An 18,694-nucleotide genomic window follows, 5' to 3' on the forward strand; every position below is an offset into this window, starting at 1 on the left:
ATATGTAACTCTAAACAATGTGGTTTAGCTCTGCCTGGTTTTGAATATTCTATTAACGGACTCATCCTCTCCATGCACTTTCTTCTTTTACTCAATGTGCTCTTAAGATGGACCTGTGCTCTTGCATTTAGCAAGATTTCGTTAATTTTCCTTGTGACATAGTAGTGCATTAGATGAATGATCTACACATTATTTATCCATTCTACTATTTATGGATATTATACTGTTCCCAATTTTTTTTTTTTTTTTTTTTTTTTACTACAAACAGTGCAGCAATGAACATTCTTACCCTGAGTCTTGTGTATACCTATAAGAAGTTTTTTTAAAGCCTATATCCAGGAATGGAATTGCAGGGTTATACATAGTGTATGGGTTTCAACTGTCATTGATCACACCAGATTGTTTTCCCAAGTGGTTATATGTATTAACATTCCCATCAGCCATGTATGAGGGTTCTTCTTGCTACATGTCCTCACTAAGATCTGTTATTGTCAGAACTTTTTTTTTTTTCCAATTTGATGAGAAAGTAATATCATGATTTCACTTTCTTGATGATGAGTGAGACTGAAATCTCTTTCTGCATTTGTGTTTCTCCCTCTGTGAACTATGTTGTAGTCTTTTGGCCATTTTTCTACTGTGTTGACTATCTCTTTCTTATTGATGTGCTAGAGTTCTTTTTTTAAAAAATATTTTGGATAAAAGCCCTTTATTGGTTATATATGTTGCCAATCTTCCTTCATTCTTTGGCTTATGTTTTGCAAATTCTTAATAATGCCTTTGACCCAAATTGTTTTAACTTGAACACAATCATATTTATATGTGTATATATTTTTCTTTACAGATGATTTTTTGAATCTACTTGAGAGATAGTTCCCTATCCAGAAGCCATAAAAATATTCACTTATATAATTTTAATTTGGGATTGTAAGCTTCTTAGCACATTTTATTATTTATCTTAGCACAATTTTATTCCTCTGTCCTTTGTTTGGCTTTTATTATTGTTGGAATCGTACAGTATGTGGCCTTTTCAGACTGGCTTCTTTCACTTGAAAGTGTGCATTTAAGTTTACTCTATGTCTCTTCATGGCTTGATAACTCATTTCTTTTTATTGCTGAGTAATATTCCACTGTATATTTATTTATATCACAGTTTATTGATTAATTTGCCTATTGAAGGACATCTTGGTTGCTTCCAAGTTTTGGCAGTTATGAATACAGTTGCTATAAACATTTGTGTGTGGATTTTTGTGTGGCCAAACTTTTCAGTTCATGTGGGTTACTTTTTTATATTTAAAGAGCCATTCATCACTTTATTTCTCTGCTCTCTGATTTTATAAGAAGCAACTTGGAGGAGCCAGACAGCACCACTGCGCCTGGAAATTTCCTTAATTAGATTGTCAGTTCCTTAGGTACAGCTTCTCACTTACATGTTACCATGGGTGATAATACTGTTAAATTTTATCTTCCTTCATGCAAGTTCTTCTGGCCTCTGATAACACCTCTCTCACATTCACGTCTTCACCAACAGCCTCCTTGAAGCCCTTTGGTTCCTACCATGTCTGGTCCCAAAGCTAAGGCTACATCTTTCAGGTTTTCGTTACAGCGACACCAGACTCCTGGTACCAAAACCTATCCCAACTATCTACAGTTTTATTTTAAAAAAACTACCTCACACTTAGCAGCTTGAAACAACAGCAGTGATTTATGTTGCTTGTGAATCTGCAATCTGAGCGAGGCTTAGTGACGCAAGCTCATCCCTGCTCCTTGTGGCTTCAGCTGGGGGATGTCTCACTCACTCCTTTCCTAACAGAGCTCCAATTTCAATACGTTAGTACTTCTCGCTCTATCTCGCCCTATCCTTCCTGTCAACCTTCCTTTCTTCGTTTCTGTGCTGCATTCTGGATCATCTCTTTACGTCCCAATTTACCAAATTTCCCTGTCGGTTCTAATACCTATTTGAACCCATCTATTAAATTTTAAACTTCAATCTGAACTCCTTTCGTTTAGAAATGGGTCTCAACTTTATTAAAGTGAAATTTGCAAACAGTACAATGCACGGATTTTAAGTAAACAGTTTGCTGAGTTTTGATAAATGTATACACCTTTGTAGCTATCACCCCAATGAAAACATAGAGTATATCCATCACCCCGAAAAGTTCCTTTATTGCCTTCGGAGCCTCAATACTCCCCTCGGTCCCTTCCCAGGCCACCACTGATCTGGTTTCTAGCCCTCTAGATGAGATTTGCCTACTCTAGAACTTTATATAAATGGTACCATGCAGTCTGGACTCTTGTGTCTGGCTTCTTTCCTCTTCAGCATAATGATTCTCCCATGTTTGTTGTGAGTATCTGTAGGTGTTCTTTTTCATTTTATGAGTATACCAGTTTGTTTATCCATCCATCGACCTATTGATCCATATTTGTGGGGGGGTAGGTGGTGGTCTTGGTGGTCTCCCATTTTTTATAATTGTCTATAAAGCTACTATAAACCTTACTCACAAGTCTTTTCTGTGGACGGATGTTTTCATTCCTCTTGGGTAATCACCAAGGTGTAGAATTGTTGGGCCATAGCGTAAGTTTATTTTAATTTTACAGGAAAAAGCCGAAGGATTTTCCAAAGTGCTTGTCCCATTTTACATTCTCACCGGCAATAATGAAATTTCCATGCCCCACACCCTTGCCAATGCTTGGTATTGTAAGTCTTTAAAAAAACGTTTCCTCATCTTGGTTTGTAGTAGTATCTCATTGTCTTTCTAATTTACATTTTTCCATGACTAAAGATATTGAACATCTCTTCATGGGCCTATTGGCCACTTCTATACCTTCTTTTTGAGATATCTGTTAAGTCTTCAACCTGTTTTAAAATTGGGCTGTCTCATTATTGAGTTGACAAGTTTCTTTTAGGTTCTAGATATAAGTCCTTTGTTAGCTACATCTGTTGCAAATATTTTCTCCATGTCCTTTTATTTAAAAAAAAAAACCATGCTTTTAAAAACGTCTGTCACTGTCACTTCACCCTGCTGTTTTTCTTTACAGCCCTTCCTCATCTGACACATTAAAATATATTTGTTGCTTATTTCTCTCTTCCTTCCTAGAATGTAAATTTCATGAATGCCAGGTCTTTGCCTCTTTGTTCAGAGCTGAATCTTCAGCACCTAGAACACTGTCTGGCACCTAATAAGCTCTGAATAACTATTTCTTAAATGAAGGGTTAAAGTCCAATCCTATTTTTCTCAGTGGAATAACAATGACTAACCTGAACATTTATTTTGAATAAATGTACCTTTACTTTGTCAGTTGATATCCCAACTAAAATGTTGGAATACCTAGCTAGTTAAAAAGGACTTGAAAGAATTACCTGGGCAGAAGTAACATTGGATTCTTACAGGGTTAAAGAAGATGCTTCTGGAAAATCATGCCCCTTTAGAAAGAACTGAAAAGCTATTGCTATTGTCTTCAATCATTTTTTTTCTAGCCTGTTGAGCTTTTTAAAAGAGAAGTTGAGACCGGTTCCTCGCCAGGAGTTATACAATGAATGAACAGCCATTATCTGTGCATGCAGAGTCTGAAAATTGCAGCCTTGGATAATGACATTCATTGAGAGAAGTTTCTGAGAGTCAGAGAGAGGCTGCCATAACAAAATATATTTATAGAGTTCTCTTGTCTTGACTTAGAATAATTTGATATCAGAATAAGACTCTTAGGCATTAACCCTTTGGTCATAACTTTATGCTTTTTCTTTTTTTTTTCTTTTTTTTTGAAGCTACTGGACAAAGTGCCAAATATTCTAATATACAATCTCTTAATATATAAAGTCTCAGTGTCTATGAATTGCATGGCAGGATATTGTAATTATTTTTCCAACAGTCTTACAGGGTAGACTTGGCTAACACACGCATGGTTTCACTAACTCATTGAGACCTTGGTAATTGACTTACCCAACCAGGAAATCCACCTATCATGTCTCTCCAGTTCAGGTTTCTGTCCTTGATGATATCTGTAGGGCTTGTTTATCTTGGTACTCAAGATCTAGATTTAGTCTACAGATCAAGTTATGTACAAATTTGCTAAATTTATTAATATATCTGTATATTTACATACACATGTAAAATATGCTAACTTAAAATAACATATGTGTATAATTGTGAAATGGTTCTGGTGTTTATTAAATACTGATCCCCAAAAGTAGGGCCTGGGTAAAGTCCTTACTCAGAACCCGAATCACTGCCTGTACAAGATTGCTGTCTACATAATGGCGCCCCCTGGAGTCTATAACGTGAATGGTGAGCAATCAAGTTGTGCAACTTGGGCCCTGGGGTTCATCTCTCTCTCCTGGGACACCATTTTTTCATCATTTTTGACAAACAGCTTTCCACTGTCAGTGCTTACAAGCTCCCTGTGGAATGCTCTCAGACTCTCTCCATTTGCATGCTCAAAGATCAATCTTTAAAAAACAGATGTGTTCTACCCAAACAACAGAGAATAGCACCTCTTTTTATCTCTTTTTAGCAACTCTTTGACTGTGGATATTCTAAGTACCCCAAGATCTGTGCGGTCTGTGAAACTCCAGTTGACTCTTCCATCATTGCTTCTAGACAAGCTATTATACAGTTACCTGTGGTTCCAAGTAAAAAGAATCTTCTAGACTTCATCATACCTGGAAGACATTTTTCCAGTTTTTACTTACCATTACTTATTAGTTATTTCCAATATTTTACTATGGAAATAAGGCTTCTGGCCACTGGCATAGGTTTTTTTTTAAGCTTCTACAGCTACTTGGTAGGTGAGTTATATTTACAAACCAAGCTAATTTATAAACCAGGTGTGCTTCTCCCACTATTGTACCCTTAGTACCCAGCTCAATGCTTGGCACAAGCTCAGTTAATATCATTTCAACCGCATTAAAATTGTAATTTTGTAAGCTAGGCAATTAAATGGGTCATGGCTTATTTGAATTGGTTTTTCTCTAGAAACAATAGATGGATATGCATTGAATCATAAGGCTGGATAATTTATCTGCTCTGAGTTGATATAAAAAATGAAACAAACACAATCTATGAGTTTGTATTTAGTAGAAATCTCTAGGAAATTGATTAAAGTCTTATCTTTATTTTCTTTCTGACCAATAGGGCTGACAGATATTAGAAGAGTTCCCTGAATTGCAGAAATCAACTTTGGATAACTTTCAGAACAGAAGAGGCAATTAATGTTCTTAGAGTAATTGGGGTGTTATCTTAAATGGTACTGATGACATTTTAAATTAATAACTAATAAGATAACTTAATAATTGATTTGAATGGCACTTTGCAGTTTAACATGTTATCATATAAAGTATATCATTTGAGCTACACATCAGTCTCAAAACTGTGTGAGTTATTTTTATTCCCATTTTGGGTTTTTGTTTCTGTTTTTGTTTTGGTTGTGCTGCGTGGCTTGCGGGATCTTAGTTCTCTGACCAGGGATTGAACCTGAGCCCCGGCAGTGAAAGTGCTGAGGCCTAACCACTGGACTGCCAGGGAATTCCCTTTTTATTCCCATTTTGAAGACTAGAAAAACTGAGGCTCAAAAGGACAAAGTAATTGGTCCAGATTGACCCAGCTTGCAAGTGTTCTAATTCTAAAGCAATATTCTTTCCACAACACCCCAACACCCATTTTAATGCCATGCAATGATTCACATTAACAGTCTGTTAATTAATATTTCAGGTGTTGTACTAGATGTTTAAGGACGAGGGGGTACGAAGTAGAATAAAATCACCCTCAAGGAACTGCAGTCTCCCTAAGGGATACTGGTGGTAGAAAGCCAGTTTCTGTGCCCTGTGACGAATGCCTTGGTGGAAGGAAGCCCAGGTGCTGTGTGAACAGGGACAAGGAACTTCTCAAGGGCAGGACCAAGTCACATTCCACTTCTGATCTCCTTAGAGCCTTAGGCACATACTGGGTGCTCAGAAAATATTTATCAGATGGATTGATGGCTGCGATTGATGGCTGATGGTTGTAAAAAAAGAATGAGTGAGTTGACTTCTGGATCCCAAAATAGGTAGAAAATTTCCAGGACATTCTAAGTTAAGGAAGTAGTGAAGGCCCTGTGTTTTAGAGGACACCTATTTTAAAGAACAGTCCCATGGGTTGAAGAGGTGTCTTTGTTTACTGAGGCAACACAAGGTTGTTTCTTTGTACGACCTTCTGCAGTTAAGTGGAGCCCGACACATTACACATGTTCTGCACCCTTGTCTCTTTGACTGTGGAGGCGCGGCTAACGCGGGCAGTGAGAACTCCACTTCCATGAGCAAAAAACACTGGAGGTTATTATTTTCTTTCCTTTTTTTCCCCATTGCCTCAAAATTGCTCTACCTTTCTGTTCATATCAAGTGCCACTCTTGAGAGAACGATCTCTGTTTCCGAGTGATTCGTTGAGAACATCTGAGTGCCAGACCACATGCTAATTAAGGCTTGTCACATGCCATTATGGCACCTTAGTAATACACCAATTAACAGTTGCTCTTAATTACACCACTTACATGAAATTAAAGAGTCGAGCTGATGAGAAATAAGAACCTGTACATTAGAGCAACACAAAACGTTCATCAAGTTTCAGATGAAATAGCCTTTGAGAAACCTCTTCCTCCCCATTGCCGAGTTAAAGAAATATTTTCAGAGGGTAGGGGAATGGCCTTTTGTGAAATGAACTGGCAAGAAATGGAGAAAAAATACTCATGCTTGCTGCTAGAAGGGCTGAGTGCTCAGGCTTTAAGGTCTGAGAGACTGGGTTTAAATACTACATATCTGCCCTTTCTAACTCTGCTCTCAGTAAACGAGGGATAGAAGCGAACTTCCTCACGGAACACCTACATTTTACTTAATGGTTAAAGACTTGATGCTTTCCCCCTAAAATCAGAAATAGGACAAGGATGCAGCCTCTCACCACTTCAGTGCAGTATTGCACATTGTAGTTTATAGCTGATGCAATGAGGCAGAGAAAGAAGGCATCCCATTAAAAAGGAAGCAAAACTTTATTTGCAGATGACATGATCACCTGTACAGAAAAGCCAATGGAATCTACAAAAAAGTCACTAGAATTAATCAGTGAGTTTTACAAGGTTTCAGGATATGAGATCAATATACAAAAATCTGTTGTATTGCTACATATCTGAGCAACTTTTTTGCCTCTCTGGGTAAGTTTTCTTGTCTGTGAAATGGCAACAAATGTATATACTTTATAGAATTGCTTTGAGGTTCCTGGAACAAGGTTCAATAAATGTTGGTTTATTCCCATTTTTATAGCATAGTAAATGGAGCCTTCAGTGGGCCTAGCATGGTAGCTTACCCTCCCAGACTAGCATGAAAGAAAAAATGATGCATTAGGGGAAAGTCACTCCATGCTGGGGTAACATCCAGGGGAAGTTTTAAAGCTGGAAATCATTCAGTTGGAGCAAATATTAAGAGAAGTTCCAATCTTGCAGCCCAAGCCACCCAAATCTGCTGTGTCTCATCCATACCCCCTCCGCTACTCACCCATTCCCATTTTCTTAGTTCATGACTGAACTTTTATAACGACCTCCTAAACACTTTTTCTACTTTTGATCTCCCCCAACTTAAATCCGGTTTTTTCACGGCAGCCAGAGTGATCTCTCTAAAATGCAAATCTGATCACCTCATTGTGTTATTTAAACCCTCTTGTGTTTCCCTATTGAACTCAGAGTTAAGCCCGAGCTTCTTCGTAGCCTGGCTTCTGCAAACACACTAGACATTTTTTGGACTGAACCACTTACACTTTCACCAAAACACCAAGCATTTTCTTGCTTCTCAGCCTTTCTCAATTCGTTTCTGCTTCAAAAAATGTCTCCACCTTTCCTCTCCACACGTGTTAAGCCCATCCCAACCACTACCCAAGAATCTACTGGGCATCCTTCCAGTCCATCCGGCGCAAGGTCGTCTTCCCTGTGAAGTCCATCTCGATTGCTCTAGGCAAAATTAATTATCACCTCCCAGACATCCTTCTCTCCGAGGCATTTAGCACACTCTACTGTAATCTTCTCTTTACCTGTCTATGAGCTTTTTAAGGACAGGACCACACACTCTATTTGTCCCTGTGTCTCCTGGACCCATCAGAAGGCTCTGTCAATATTTGCTGAAGATATTTCGGATCCTTCTCTGCTTCCTGACATATTCCTTTTGCTCCACCCAGGCCTGACAAATCCTGCCTGCCAGGATGGCTCTCATTCCTTCCATTTGATCCTATCTTCAAGATCTCTGACCCAGCTGGAATTCAGGCCCTTGCAGGAGCCCTTCCCAGGGTTTCTTCTCCCCTGGGTTCTTGGTGCCAATTCTGGCTGGTCCAGAATAATGTCCTGGTTTTAGTCTTTGCTCTGCCTTCTTCTCCTAGCTCTGTGTTTTCTAGCCTTGTCTGATGTGAAGAAGCTCCCAGGTACACAGATTCCTGGGCCCCTCCCTGGGTGGGTTGGTTCCCCAGGTCTGGGTTGGACCCAGGAATGGAGATAAGCCCTGGGTGATTCCTGCCATCAGTCAGGCTTGGGAAATGCCACCACCCTCTGACCAGGGCAGGTGTACTCAGTCCTGAAAGGTGGGGTGTTGTTCAGGTTCTCCTCCCTTTCCTCCAACACATGCCCTGGCTGCGTTGTTCACACCTTGGGGACTCAGATTTCTCTATTTCTAGAATGAGCAGGGGTTCAGTGCTCAGAGCCTCAGTGCTTCTTCTCTTTCTGGCTGGCTCCAGGGGTGTCAGAAATATAGTGGGGGAGGAACTGACTCGACCTTGGGAGACAGGGGCTCAAAGGGAAGCCCCTCTCATGTCAGATGCTACCTGGAAGACAAACAGAAGTGAGTAGTTAGGGGAAAACAAAAACTCACACACACCAAAAAGAGAGAGAGAGAGAGAGAGAAATGAGGAAAAACTAGCCCCACCTCTTTTCAAAACATCATGCTAGAAGGTAAGGGACTAGCATAAATAGGTCTGGATCAATGAAACAGATTCTAACTCTAGAATCCATCCAAACTGAACCTGTGCTGAGGTCAGCCTCAAAACAGGGTAAGATCATTCAGGAGATTGTACAGGCACGATGTGAAAGCTGTTTTTTAAATACAAAAAGAAAACAAACCCAAATCCCAAAGCTTTAGCTTCTCATTTTATATTATACTCCAACACAAATTTCAGATGGACTAAAGAATTAAATACAAAAACATAAAGCCATAAGATGTCTAGAACATAGAAATAACTTACATTCTGAAGAAGGAGAACCACCGAAATGTAGTGGGAGAGATTGCAAAGAGGAAGATCAGTAGATTTGAATAGGTAAAGTGGGCATTAAAAGGTGACGCATATTAAAAGTTAAAAAATGGATGGAAAAAAACCTGTAGCCAGTATAACAAGAGGTTAACATCTAATGTTTAAAAGAGACGCAAATGCATAAGAAAAACACTTGATTTTTTAAAAACCAAAATGGACTTCATTAGACAGAGAGCCAATAAATAGCTAAAAACACTTTATAATGTTCAATCCCCTAGAAATTAAAGGCCAAGTAAAACCATGACATGATTTTTACCAATCAAATTCTCAAAGATTTTAAAAGGTCATAATATTCAGGACTGGTGAAGATGTTGCAAGACAGACTATCTCATGTACAGTTTGTGGTGGAAATGTAGTTTTATGGAAAGCAGTTGTAAGTGCTGGGAACCTGAAAAAATAATTGCAAGAAAGTAGGCTAAAATGGTATGGGACATCTCTGACTGTCATAACATTTTTTAAAATATTTATCCTTTCCTTTATTTTGCAAATTATCTGTATGTGTTAATTTTATAATTAGTAAAAATTTTGTTTTGTTAGAAGCCATATGTGTGTGTATGTGTGTGTGTGTATATATATATATATATGTATTTTTTTAACCTAATAATTTCACTTCAAGAAATCTAAAGGAAATAATACAAAATAAGAAAGCAAGATTGATGGGAAAATCTGACCAATATAATGCCATTTACGACAGTTAAAAGATATCCCAAATAGGGCAAATTAGCCTATATCTGCTTAGAGAAGTAGTATATGTAATTAAAATTATGTTTGGGAAGAGTTTACAATAACACCAGAAGATGCTTATACCATTCTTTGTCGTTAGTTTGCTGTTACTTTACTAGGGTGACTGTAACAAAGTATCACAAACTTGGTGGCTTAAATAACACAAGTGTGTTGTCTCACTTCTGGAGGCTGGTTGTCTGAGGTCAAGGTGTCTGCAGGTCGGTTCCTGCTGAGGCTCCAAGGGAGACTCTGTTGCAGGCCTCTCTCCTCGCTGCAGGTGGCTTCTGGCAATTCTTGGTGTTCATTGGTTTGTAGCAACACAATTTCAGCCTCCACGTGGAATTCTCCCTGTGTGGGTGTCTGTGTCCAAATTTTCTCCTTTTGTAATGATACCAGTCACATTGGATTAGGGGCCCACCCTGCTCCAGTATGACTTCATCCTAACTTGATCGTCTACAAAGACCCAATTTTCATATCACATTACATTCATGGGTTCTGAGGGTGAGGACGTCAACACTTTTGTGGGGACACATCAACCCATAACACACTGTGATGTGATACAGAACCAAAAATTAGGATGTGAAATTATATATGTAAGATCATAACCATGTTTTGAAAAACAACTGGAAAGCAATACACCAAAATGTGAGCAGCGGTCATTTGGGGGAGCAGAATTATGAATGATTTTCTTTCTTGTTTCCCGCCCTGTTTTCCACATTTCCTATACTGAGACCCATTAACAATCCTCGTCCCAACATAAGCCTTGCCTGCCCTCCCACACACAAAGAAGGCTCGTGCTCCTGTGCTAAAAGCTAGAATCTCAATTACCGTATTTTCTCTCAGCTCCAAATCTACTTCTAGAATCAGCTCCACGGTCCTGGGGATGGGACTCTGCATGGCCAGCAGCCTCTCTCTTGGGCTCTGCCAATAGGGGATGATGGGGGAGCCCAGAAGGCTGAAGGGACTTGCTCTTCCTCTGAGTGTCACCCCAACTATGCTCCTTCACCCCAGCATCAGCAGCTGGATCCAGTTTCCCTTTTCTTGTTCCCCTTATAGACCAGCTTCATTTGCCCTCCTCTCCAGAGACCCCAGCACCAGACAAGCAGAGCCTCAGAGGTCTGGGTCCCAACTCCCCAGGACCCCTCCTCCAGCTCAGAGACCCCAGGACCAGCCAAACAGCACCCCTACCAGATGCCTGGGGCTCAACTCTGTGGGTCCCACCCTCAAAACTTCCAAGTTTTAGACCTCCTGAACACTTCCTTTGGTTCTTGCAGTCCTAGGGGTGGCAAACTGCTCCGTGTATTGTTCTCTCCAGGATATTTCAGAGTTCTCCTTTTATTTTTCCAGTCACCTAGTTAATAGCTTTATACCTCAGGATTCTTTATGTTAAATTCTCTGTGTGCAACTGATCGCGGTGGTTTGTGTCTTGATTGGACCCTGACTGTTGCAACTTGTCTCAACCCAGCCAGAAACGCCCCCGCCCAGCTGCTAGGAACGTCCTGAGGGCTGAGACCAGCCTCCTCCCCTCCCTCCTGTAACTTCAGGAGTTTGTAGTTAAACCTCTTTTCAGGGCAGGAAGTGTCTTATTCTTCCTGCACCCACACTTCCCTCTCTCCCTCTGCCTCCATCCCTCCATCCCTCCCTGCCTTCCTCCATCCCTTCCTCCTTTCCTCTCCCTCTCCTTCTCTCTCATTCCTGTCCTACTCATCCAATCAGAGAAAGGATAAGACACCTTTGAAAAGCTTGGGGACTTCCCCCTAACTTCACAAGGAGTGCTGCGCTAGGATGTTTCTCCTTCTAGCGGGAAATAATGAAAACAAAAGGGCAGAGACTGTTTCTGGCATCAGGCCTCAGGCCACAACCACATCTGATAGAGCCTGCTGAGCTCTTCTGGGGCCCATGGGCACTGGGTGCCCTGCTGTTCCTGACGGAGAAAACCCTCCACTCTCAGACCCCCCGTTGCTTCCCTGGTAGAGGAGGATGCCCAGGGATCCCTTCAAGGACTGGGCTGAGTGTGGCCTTTCAGGCTCCCGGGGAGCTGCTCTCCCATGTATCGGTAGGAGGGGCCAACCCAAGTGGACCCTGGTCTGTGGCCTTTGCGTGAATTTGGCATTAACAGATTCGAGAATTGTTTCTTGCTCTCTTTGGGTCAAACCTAATCTCCTCAGGTTGGGCTTCAAGCTTTGGAAGCCATCTTTAGAAAACAAAGTGATTTTCATGAAAAGGCATTTTTATGGTATACTTAAAACCCTTCTGAGGCTTCCCAAGGCCAATCCCTCAGGGCTCTGGCAGCCTGGACTCTGCTCTCTCTCCAGAGCGCCTCTCATTCCACTTCTACAGAGGCCCTTCCCCTCCATGACCTCAAACACACTGTTCCCTCTCCCTTTAACACCCTTCCCTGTACTTGTGAACTCCTACTCTACCTTTGGGGCCTCTGAGAAACTGTCCTTAGTAGTTAAAGTAACTGGGGTTGGTGCCCTCTACTGTGCTCCTGTGGGTGGCAGGGACCCCAAGTTACCTCCGTCAGTGCCTTTTTTACTCCTTGTTGCTATTCAGCCTTCTCTCCCACCGGACAGTGGTCATTTCCAGGACAAGGGCTAGAGACCCAGAACAGGGTCAAGCACAGTGGACACTGCTTGGACCAATAGTAGCCTTTGCCATAGATTGATTAGTGCTGGCTGCATACAACACTGTCCTCAGTCTTGAAAAGCTTTCAGTCCCTGGGGAGGCAGGACACTCCGGGTGACCCATGACACCAGCAGCTAGGCAGCTGGGTGGGGATGCCCTGCCTGTGGGCGCAGGGGAGAGGGGCCTGGCTCCACGGCCAGGCCGATCAACCCCTGGTGAGGTCTGTGCCCTCCACTGTGAGATGGCGCCCAAGGCTCCCAGACACGCTGTTTTGTTGTAAACGCCTCCAGATCCAGAGCGTTTTCTAGCAGGACAACTGGTAGATAATTATCGTCCAGGCTGCGCTGGAGGAGCTCGCTGTGCGCGGATCTGGTGTGCTTCTCCTGCCCGGGCTGGCAGGCTGCCACCACGTCATTGTCTGTCCCACTTGCTTAGCTTGGGTGAAAAACAACAGCAAATGTTTTCTTGCTGGGAACGCTCATCTCTGCACGCCGTCTCTCCCCTCTTCCTTCCCGAGCCTCTGGTTTCCCAGAAGAGAGAACTTCTCCAGGGGAAAGTGCAAATGTGCATGAGCTGCTTTGCTGCACTGGTGCCCCCTTACCTGCCTGACAACATCCTGATTGCCCTTCAAAGCCAGCTAGCGCTTCTTTGTCTCCTGGACACTACCATTCCATGGATTATCCGCCTCCCAGCAGGATTAGGGTCTCCATCCTGTGTGTTCCATGGCATTTGTACAAACCTCTCTGAGCCCTGGGCTCACCGTCCTGCAGTCATTGGTTGGCCTGTTCACACCCCGACTGGACTGTGAGCATCTTCCATGTGTCTCTGCATCCCTGGCATGAGGCACACGCTCTCTACATGAAAGATGCCTACAAGGGCTAGTGACTCCTGTGTGAGGTCTGGAAAGCACCGTTGCAGGACAGGCTCCCAGAGCCAACTCTGGGGCAGAGATTAACATGCAGGAGACTTACTGGGGAGCGAAGGAAGCAGGACCGGGCAAGGGAGAGTCAAGCTGGGATGCGGTGATGACAGAACCTTGGAGCTGAGCTGGTCCCGCAGAGCTGCTCTGGTCTGGGGCCAGGGGCTAGGCCTTGGCCCCCACTCCTCCTCGACCAGTCACTGGATGATGGCCATGCTGGGGAGAAGACGTGACCCTGGCAGTGGACGTGGTTAGGGTGACCACAGAGAGCTGTCCCTCAACACTCCCGGAGCTGAAAAGGGTCTGGGGGCCCTGCCAGCCTTCAGTGCCCACTCAGGGCCTGGGCTCATCATCCAGGCTGTGTCTCCCACAGGGTGGGCTGCAGACTCCTGCATTACCCACCCCCTGCCAGGGCCCAGGAATTGTCACCAGTGACCGGGGTGATTGCGATGGACCTGAAAGTTTAAGCGAAACTGAGGCTACAAAGGGGGCGTGGCTTATCTGAAGTTCACAGCATATTAGCGGAAGGGTCCAGATGAACCCTTGCCTGGGTGTCCTATAGTGCAGGCAAGGGTGCTGGGACGAAGACCCGAAGAGCATAGGCAGAGGAGGGTGGGGGGTGTGCACAGGCAGCCGTGGTCCAGCCTCATCCAGAGCAGAGGGCAGCAGGCTCCTGAGGAACTGGCTCCCAGGGCCCGGGACCCACACAGCGAGCGACACTTGTAATAAACACAGGTCAGAGGCATCCCGTCCCATCCTGCCCCACGGACCCCAAGCGATCACCCAGCAGGGAAGAAGAGCCCTGGTTTCTGTGTGAGACTCTCCTAGGATCCTCCTAGGAGTTGTTTCAGGCCAGGGGGTCCCGTGTGTCTCTAGCCAACCGTGTGGGGGGTCTTTCCATGAACAAGAGTCAGGGGCAGGGGATGGGACCTCCATCCCAAAGAACAAACGGACACCATCACACGCTCACAGCATGGAGTCACTATCCCAAGCACCCTACTTGTGTTAACTCAAACCTCCCAGCAACCCAGGGAGGGAAGAACTATGTTACCCGCCCTTTACGGTGAGAAAACACAGGCACAGAGAAGCTACGAAACTGTCCCTCCGCTGGTAGGTAGCACAGCCTTTAATCCTACCGCCCAGGTATGTATTTTACATGTATTTTTTCAGTAGGCGTGATCACGCCACTTTACAAAGGAGGAGACTGAGGCTCAGAAATAATTAGTAGTGTCTTGAGACAAATAAAAATGAAGAGACGGATATACATACAGATATTCTGGGGGGCAGGGGGATGGCACGCCACACCTACAAATGCAGGGGGCTTGGGGGAACACCGTGTATTCAAAGATCATCTCGTGGTGCTGAGTGAAGTGGTGGGGGGAGCCGGGTGCAAGGATAGGAGGAAGGCATGAGACCCAGCTAGAGACCTAGCGCTCAGCCTGGAGCCCTAGAGCGCCCGAGAGGTACCGGAGCAAGGCCTCTGCTCTCTGAGAAGCAGAGGCCGAAGCAGGGGGGATGGGGTGGGACCAGCCCGCTGTGGTTACACCTGTGACTCTTCCCCGGGAAACATGGAGGCTGCTTCCTGCAGATTTAATTCAAGGTCAGCTGCAAAGCTCTATTGACTAAATTGGCCATCAACCCGCTTGTCTGTTCCACATAATGGGGTCCTGCACAAAACGAGGTTTTCCCTGTGTTAAAAAGTGTCGTGTTTGGGGCTTCCCTGGTGGCGCAGTGGTTGAGAGTCCGCCTGCCGATGCAGGGGACACGGGTTCGTGCCCCGGTCCGGGAAGATCCCACATGCCGCGGAGCGGCCGGGCCCGTGAGCCACGGCCGCTGAGCCTGCGCGTCCGGAGCCTGTGCTCCACAACGGGAGAGGCCACAACAGTGAGAGGCCCATGTACCGCAAAAAAAAAAAAAAAAAAGAAAGAAAAAAAAAGTGTCGTGTTTGAATCAAAACTTATTCCAATGTTCGGGCTAATGAAAGCCTCAGGTGAGAGTTGATCCATTGGGCTTGAGCTGTTTCCACGGAAACAAGAGGAGGGAGGCAGGTCTGATGCGAAGCCAGGTGCACCAAGGTGATGCTCTGGGGTGCTCACTGGGGGGACCCTCACTCAGCTCCAGCCGGGGACAGAGACCGAGAGCCAGACCCAGTCCAGGGTGGGCGCGGAGAGGGGGCCTGCCCGGGAGCTGGAGCCTCTGGGTCCGAGTTTAGCACGCTTGCTGCGGCAGCCAAACCTGTTTTTAAGGATTTATTTTTGTGTTTTTTCCAGGCCTTTGAGACGTCAGCAAGAAGGCTCCCCCAAACTAGCGTCTCATATGCCCTGGTCCTGCTGCTGCAGCCCTGGCCAACTCTGGGCACAGTGGGTGCCTTAACAGGGCTGCCCAAAGTGCACCCTGGGGGAGCCACTTCCCCTCTCTGGCCACTGATTCCTTATCTCTAAAATAATGACTAGCACAAAAAGCTGCAATAGTGGGGGCCGGGAGATGTGAATTTCAGGCCCCCCTCTTCTCCGATGTGGGCAGGTCCCTTAACCTATCTGAGGGGTAGTTTCTCCATCCATAAATCCGGGAGTGGTGTCTCGGGTCCCTCTAGGAAGATGTCATAGTAGCTGGTATCTGACAGGCCACCGGCCAACCCCACAGACAGCTAGATGTCAGGCTGATGCCCACTGGACTGGCAAACAGGAGCAACCATGTGGCCAGTGCTTCTGCCTGGGGCCTCAGGTCCCTCCTGCAGACGGACTGAGGGCCCCCGTTCACCTCAGAGAAGCCGCAGACCCACACGAAGCCCTTTTGGGTATATTCCTCACCTCGTGTCATCCTTACAGCAGCCCTGGTGGGATCACTGTCCTATCACACGTGAGGCCACGCACCAGGGAGGTTGAGTGGTCTTCCACAGTCCCACTGCTGTTACGTGACATGGCTGGGACCAGAGCCACCACTGTTACTGGGTGTGTCGACGGCCACCCAGGCCTCCTGCCTCTCTCTCTGCCCTTGATCCCTTGGCTCACCTAACCCACGAGGGCTGTCAGCCGGGCATCTGTCCCTCAGCTCGGGCTTGGCACCACGGACCCTGGAGACGGCCCTTCTTCTGAGTTGGCCTGTGCGGGCTGCTGCGAGGCTGGCCACTGGCCACACGTCCAGCCAATTTCCCCATGCTGCCATATGGCCGAGGGGTCTGTTTTGCTAGGGGATGGCAGGGCCAGTGAATGGCCCATTCTGTGCCAGGGACCAGGGCCTGATTCAATTTAAACTGCCTGTCCAGGGACCTGCCTGAGGGAATAAAGGCTGTTCTCTCTGGGAGATGCAGGCAGGCTGCAGCCAGAGACCCTGTAATCAGGTTTGCTGGGGCCGGCCTCAGCCTCGGCCCGGCCACTCGCCCCATTATCAGCATCCTCTGAGGGGTCAGTGTGGTGGCGCGCCTGCCCTGTGGCTTCACAAGGCCCCTTAATCGAATCAGGCTCCAGCCTGGCATTCCCCCGGCCTGAGTCATCTCCGTGGGGAGGGGAGCCGGGCATGAAGCATGAAGAGCTTGGGGCAGAGATGGCCGGGCCAGAAGGGACCCAAGAAGGCACTCGGAGCTCACCCACCGTAGACTCAGGGGTTGAAGCCAGAGAGGGGAAGGCTCGTCCTTACAGTGACCGTGGCGCGGTGGGCAGGGGGTGCCCCCGGCAGAGCAGGGAGCAGAAGGCCCAGCCCCAGGACCCACATAGGGAAGGGATTCTTTTCCCCCTTCTGCTACCAAACATCTGAAGGCTGAAGTGAGAAGGCACCGATCACTCCTACCCACCCCTTCGATGGCCTTCACAACACAGATGAACCGCGACAAAACAAACACAGATGAAGCTCAATAAAATAAGGAGAGAGAAAGCAGATGCAGAAGAGTACGTGCTACATGGCTCCATCCATAGGAGGGTCAGGAGTGAGCACACACGCTGCTTCTAGAAGGCAGATGTGAGAGAGGGCAGATGGGGCTCGCTGGGTGCTGGGAGGTCAATCTCTGAGCTGGTGACACAAGTGTGTTCACGTGTGAAAACCGATGGAGCCATGCACTTGGGGTTTGTCCATCTTTCTGCGTGTGTGAGACTCTAATAAAAAGCCTTTAGGGGGGCCTCCCTGGTGGCGCAGTGGTTGAGAGTCCGCCTGCCGATGCAGGGGATACGGGTTCGTGCCCCGGTCCGGGAGGATCCCATGTGCCGCGGAGCGGCTGGGCCCGTGAGCCATGGCTGCTGAGCCTGCGCATCCGGAGCCTGTGCTCCGCAACGGGAGAGGCCACAACAGTGAGAGGCCCGCGTACCGCAAAAAAAAAAAAAAAAAAGCCTTTAGGGCTTCCCTGGTGGCGCAGTGGCTGAGAGTCCGCCTGCCGACGCCGGGGACATGGGTTCGTGCCCCGGTCCGGGAGGATCCCACATGCCGCGGAGCGGCTGGGCCCGTGAGCCATGGCCACTGAGCCTCCGCGTCCGGAGCCTGTGCTCCGCAACGGGAGAGGCCACAACAGTGAGAGGCCCGCGTACCACAAAAAAAAAAAAAAAAAAAAAAAAAGAAAAAAAGCTGAAAGCAAAGAGACACTGTAGTTTTAAGAAACAGTTCCTGAATGCCTGCCCTGGCCCTTTGCTGGGGGCCCAGGGACAAAGGACACATTCCTTAACCGGAAGGATCTGAGGTCATGGTCAAAATCTGGACAGTGCAGTGTCCTCCGTGTTCTGCCGGAGGGACATGCGCGTGGCTGAGGGCACAGGGCTGGACCAGCCCTCGAGGGTAGGAGGCTCTGGCAGAGAGCGTGGTCTGTGTCTCCATGTCTTGATGTGCTCGTAAGAGTAAAGGGGTGGGGTGAGGCCTGCACGCCTCGGGAGCAGCCCGTCCCAGCACCAGAGGCACAGGCCGTGGAGGCCAGTGATGCCTAAACCTGGGTATGCTCTGGGGTCACCCAGAGAGTGTCCTGGGCTCTAGAACTCAGGATCCAAATCTCTGAGGCTGTTGGAACAGAAGCAAAAGCCACCCCAGAAAAATCATTGATGAAGTTTTCACAGGAGAGTCATTTGAAGACGATAAGCTTTTTAGAGAGATGGTCTCATCCTTGTTTCAGTTAGGGGAGCATGGGAGCCCCCATCCAGGTGA

This window comes from Hyperoodon ampullatus (genome assembly GCF_949752795.1).
Source record: "Hyperoodon ampullatus genome assembly, chromosome: 15".
NCBI classification, from domain to species: domain Eukaryota; kingdom Metazoa; phylum Chordata; class Mammalia; order Artiodactyla; family Ziphiidae; genus Hyperoodon; species Hyperoodon ampullatus.